The sequence below is a fragment of the Sciurus carolinensis genome, chromosome 5, assembly GCF_902686445.1.
Source record: "Sciurus carolinensis chromosome 5, mSciCar1.2, whole genome shotgun sequence".
In the NCBI taxonomy this organism is placed as follows: Eukaryota; Metazoa; Chordata; class Mammalia; order Rodentia; family Sciuridae; genus Sciurus; species Sciurus carolinensis.
The window spans coordinates 38,083,799-38,089,660 of record NC_062217.1 but is presented as its reverse complement, the minus strand read 5'-3'; the positions used below and the strand labels follow the sequence as shown (position 1 = coordinate 38,089,660).

Genomic DNA, 5,862 nt, shown 5'->3' with positions numbered 1-5,862 from the left:
ACGGGTTTGGGGTGAGGGGATGAACACCATCTCGATGCTACATGGCTGCTGACATGAAATAAACTCAGTCCAGAAAAGTACAGTCAGCACTGGTTCTTACCCAAAAGGATTCCCACAGAAATGAGATAAAATACAAGGCAGAGGGAGGAGAGGAGACTTTGGCTGATCTCATAGAGATGGAATCTATGAGATTACAGAAGGAGCAATGGAAGTCTGTGACCAGGCAGAGGATGGGCAGGTGGTCAATAAGCGAAATATCCCACCTTTCTCTTTCTGCCCCCGTGGTAACTTGTCTGCATGATGGGTGTCCATTCTTTCCAGCCAGAACCAGCGGTCAAACACTGGCTTTCTTCCAATGAGGTCCCAATCCACTTTCCTGTCCATCTATGCTTGGGTGCTCTGAATCATTCAAGCAAGGTGATATTCTGCCTGAGTTTCCTCACTCCAATAATTGAAGCTTGCTATATTTTGGATCTTAAACATCTACCAAAAGTGCATGTGTTAAAGGTTTAATTCCCAAGGTGGTGCTATCTGGAGGTGGTAGACTCTGAGATGTAGGGCCTGATGGGCGGTCTTTAGATCACTGGGGGCATGTCCTTGGAGAGGATCATGTGACCCCGGTGCCTTTCTTTCTCTATTTTCTCCCTGATCATGAGATGAACAGTTTTACTCTGCTCTGTCATGTGTTCCCACCAGGATACGCTGCTTTGCTGCAGCTCCAAACTCATAGGGTCAATTGATTGTGGGCTGGAATCTCCAAAACTGTGAACCAAAATAAACCTTTTCTTGTTATAAGCTGAATTATCTCTGGTATTTGTTATAGTGGTAGAAAGCTGACTAATGCAAAGTAGTTTGACCTGCATTCCTTCAGTGGCTACTTCCCAAATCTGATATATATAAAGCAGTAGTTCTTGAGACTATTGTTTCTTTGACCACTGTATACTCTTAATAATGATTGAGATTCTTAAAAAGCTTTTGTTTATGAGTACTCTAACCAATCAATATTTCCCATATTGAATGCAGACCACTTTAGAAATTGACTAGGAGGTAGAAAGGAATGCTTAAAATACAAGACTAAACAAGCACATTTTGCCATTTTGGCTTGAATATGGTTTGCCCCCACCAAAACGTATGTGGAAGTTTAATTCCCCAGTTTAGCAGTGTGGGGAGGCGGGGCCTAGTAGGAGGCGTCTGGGTGGTGGGGACGGAGCCATCATGGTTGGATCAATGCTTTTCTTACAAGAGAGAGTCCTCTCCCTTGCAGGAATGGATTAGTTTTCACAAGAGCAGGTTGTCAGGCATCAAGTCCACCTCTCATGTTCTGTCTCTTACTCATGTTCTTGTTCATGCTTCTGCTTTTCATCATAGTGAAAGCAGCTTAAGGTCCTCACCAACTGCAACTGCCCAGCCTTGGACATTACAGCCTCCAGAACCATGTGCTAAAAATCAAACTCTTCCTTTATAAATCACCCATTCTCAGGTTTTCACCAAACAGCCACCCAAGAGACGATATCATCATACCAAAGATAAGCGTGGCCGTATCATGACGGTGGTTGTGTCCTATGCTTAGGTTCATGATGTGTCCCTCAGATAATAAGGAGCCATGAAAGAGCTCCAGGTAGAGGAGGGTCACCATCAGACATGTTTTAGGAAGGTCAGTGATGGGGCAGTGAGGGATGAGAGCAGCGAGACTGTTTATTGACACTTTAGAGCAGCGATTTTCAAAGTGTCTGAGACCCTGGGGGTCCCCAAGATCTTCTTGAAGGTTTGGGAGGACAAAACTATTTTCAAAGTACTGCTAAAAAGGTATTTTCTTGCTGGGCGCAGGGGCCCATGCCTGTAATCACCACGGCTCAGGAGGCTGAGGCAGGAGGACTGCAAGTTCAAAGTCAGCCTCAAGAAAAGTGAGGCGCTAAGCAACTCAGTGAGACCCTGTCTCTAAATAAAATATAACATAGGGTTTGGGTTATGGCTCGGTGGTCGAGTGCCCCTGAATTCAATCTCCAGTTCCTCTCAGCACCCCCACCCCAAAGTTTTTTTTTTCTTTTTCACTTCTGTTCTTTTACTGGCATACACTGGAGTCTTCCAGAATCTAAATGGTTTCAGGTTTTTCTCAGCATTCCTCTCTCTTCTTTCATGGTCCTGCCATGAGCTCCTCATAGATCCAGGTGTCCCTCTCCATCATGAAGAGTATAGTATATAAGCCCCTTGAGGACAGAAGCCATTTTCGTTAGTCTTTGTTACTAGGCTTGTACAGTGACTGGCATGATTCCTGTGAGATATAGACGCTCTAAAAATGTTTGCTGATAAATGACTAGTGGGACTCAGACGTGAGTGTGTGCTGTCTCACTAGGTAGTCTTTTGGCCAAGTCTGTGCCTCCTCCAACACAGTCCTTCTTCCTACCCCAGGATGGTGGCAGGTAATGTTCTCACACAGCCATTGTCCACACTTCAGTCATCTATAAATCTCCCCTCACCCTCAGCCCCCTGTCCACCCAGCTACTTAGAGCTCTTGTTTTATCTCTGCCATATCTCTTACATCCACTGTTCTCCCTCTGTCCTCTGCTGCTACCACTTTACTACCTTGTTATCTCACACTTGACCATGAACATAACGTCCTCATTTTCTGACAGATAGAGCCCAAGTTTCCACACAGTGAGCTTCTTTTTGTTCTTTTTTAATTTATTTTTATTGTAAACAAATGAGATACATCTTGTTTCTCTGTTTGTACATGAAGTAGAGGCATACTATTTGTGTAATCATACATTTACATAGGTAATAGTTTTTGATTCATTCTGTTATTTCTTCCTTCCCCCCCTCCACCCCTCCCACCCCTCTTTTCCCTCTATATAGTCCCTCCTTCATTCTTGCTCCCCTCCCACCCCCCATTATGTGTCATCATCCACTTATCAGCGAGATTATTCATCCTTTGGTTTTTTGAGATTGGCTTATCTCACTTAACATGATATTCTCCAATTTCATCCATTTGCCTGCAAATGCCATAATTTTATTATTCTTTATGGCTGAGTAATATTCCATTGTGTGTGTGTGTGTGTGTGTGTGTGTGTGTGTGTGTGTGTATCACAGTTTATTTATCCATTCATCAATTGAATGGCATCTAACTTGGTTCCACAATCTGGCTATTGTGAATTGAGCAGCTATGAACATTGATGTGGCTGTATCTCTGTAGTATGCTGATTTTAAGTCCTTTGGGTATAGGCCAAGGAGTGGGATAGCTGGGTCAAATGGTGGTTCCATTCCAAGCTTTCTGAGGAATCTCCACACTGCTTTCCAGAGTGGCTGCACTAATTTGCAGCCCCACCAGCAATGTATGAGTGCACCTTTTCCCCCACATCCTCGCCAACACCTATTGTTGCTTGTATTCTTGATAATTGCCATTCTAATTGGGGTGAGATGGAATCTTAGGGTAGTTTTGATTTGCATTTCTCTTATTACTAGAGATGTTGAACTTTTTTCATATATCTGTTGATTGCTTGTAGATCTTCTTCTGTGAAGTGTCTGTTCATTTCCTTAGCCCATTTGTTGATTGGATTATTTGTATTCTTGGTGTGGAGTTTTTTGAGTTCTTTACATATTCTGGAAATTAGCACTCTATCTGAAGTATGAGTGGCAAAGATTTTCTCCCACTGTATAGACTCTCTCTTCACATTACTGATAGTTTCCTTTGCTGAGAGAAAGCTTTTTAGTTTGAATCTATCCCAGTTATTGATTCTTGCTTTTATTTCTTGTGCTACGGGAGTCCTGTTAAGGAAGTCTGATCCTAAGCCGACATGTTGAAGATTTGGACCTACTTTTTCTTCTATAAGATGCAGGGTCTCTGGTCTGATTCCAAGGTCCTTGATCCATTTTGAGTTGAGTTTTGTGTGGGGTGAGAGATAGCGGTTTAGTTTCATTCTGTTGCATGTGGATTTCCAGTTTTCCCAGCACCATTTGTTGAAGAGGCTATCTTTTCTCCATTGCATATTTTTGACCCCTTTGTCTAATATGAGAAAATTTTATTTATTTGGGTTGTGTCTGTGTCCTCTAATCTGTACCATTGATCTACCTGTCTATTTTGGGGCCAATACCATGCCATTTTTGTTACTATTGCTTTGTAGTACAGTTGAAGATCTGGTATTGCAATACCCCCTGCTTCACTCTTCCTGCTAAGGATTGCTTTAGCTATTCTGGGTAAAAAATATGGAGTGCTTCACGAATTTGCATGTCATCCTTGCACAGGGGCCATGCTAATCTTCTCTGTATTGTTCCAATTTTAGTATATATGCTGCCGAAGCAAGCACACAGTGAGCTTCTTAAAGGCCAAAGTTTTATTCTTTACCATTTTCCTGGCTTATTGTATAAGACTCAAAAATTGTCTTTTAAATGAAAATGTGAATTTCCACCCACCATTTATACTGTGTCAAAAATTTTTTTTCAGAGCAACATCTAATCACATCTTCTACCTATTCAGAAAATTTCTGTTTTCATTTCTGTACTGCTGGCACCCAAGTCCGTGTCCCTGGGAGTGAGAACACTGTGATTTGGCTTAAGCCAACGTAGCTCTGTCCTTAATGTGATGAAAGACCCAGCTTCCTCATGGCTACAGCATTGGGGCCCTTTGAACAAAATGAAGTGGAAGGTGCAGCTGAAGGATTGGCAACTAATGGTGTCTGCCCCAAATAAACGGCAAGAAGGTCAAAAAGAAAGAAAAGAGGTGGTTGCCAAATTCAACACAAGGTCATTGAAATGTGCTGGTGGGAGGAGGCGAGTGCTCCGGCATTTACTCCAGTAACAGGTATTCTGTAATGCCCCCTTCCCTTTGGCCCCCTCCCTGGTCTCTGGCATAGGCCTTCCCAAAGCTGTCCCCTAATACACCACGGAACACATAGGGAGACATCATCTGACCCACCCAGACCTCTGCTATGACTACTCTTGCCAGAATAAAACCACCACTTTCCCACTCCCTGTTTTCAGAGGTTGCCAATCCCGGCTGCGAAGTCTCCTTACAAAGCCATTAGCTCTAGCTTCAGTTCAGCAGGCACTCACCCTTGGGGTTTGCCAGGCACATGGATTTCTGTGCCACCTGGATGCAGAGAATTTCCAGCTGTGCTCTGGAGCTGTCATAGGCTATGAGATGTTAATCAAATACCCACTCAAAGTGCTTTGGGAACACCTCTGCTTTTTGGTTTATTGATGTGCTCATGTTGAGTGAAGATATATTTCTGGTGCCGTCATGAATTTATTTCAAGACATATTAAATAAGGATTTTTCCTAGCTGCTTGCTTCAGAATATTGGTCCCTAGAGACCAGGTGCTTTTCACAGCTCCTTAGAGACCCATAAAGAGTGATGGAAAAATGCAGCCGGGCATCTCACATGAAACCCAAACCTATTGCAATTCCATTTGCATGCCTGCCTTAACCTCGTGTTCTCTACCCACTTCTCTGCTAGTCTGCTTGTTTGCATCAGCAAGGAGAAGGAGCGATGGGAATCTTGAAACACACTATTCTTCAAGAAAGATACTTGTGCCCCAGGAGGTGACAGACATTCCATCCACAGGGCATGGCACACTCAGGAGCAGTGTTCAAATGAATTTTCCTATGTGTGCAAACGACAACCCCTCCTGGAGACACTTGCAGAGAGAATGAATAGCCACTATGTTAGAGAACCTGGGCCCCATCCTTATCTGCCACTTCTTTCTAGCAGCGACCTCAGACAAGCTGCTTGACCATCTGGGTGTTTTCTTTCTGATCAGCAGTGTCTGATCAACCTTGTTCCCTGGATCTGCACTTACAGTGAAGTGCTTTATAAAAGCATGTTTGATCCTGTCCTGCATCTCTAGGTCAAATGTTCTCCCTAGAGCT

General features: G+C 43.4%; 1 non-coding gene across 1 annotated transcript; it reads right to left on the bottom strand.

Annotated features, from left to right (window-relative positions):
* Positions 1-4,194: 4,194 nt before the first annotated feature.
* On the bottom strand, positions 4,195-4,301 carry LOC124986074 (U6 spliceosomal RNA). The gene has a single exon (XR_007108975.1). It is a non-coding gene; the product is annotated as a U6 spliceosomal RNA (small nuclear RNA).
* Positions 4,302-5,862: the final 1,561 nt, after the last annotated feature.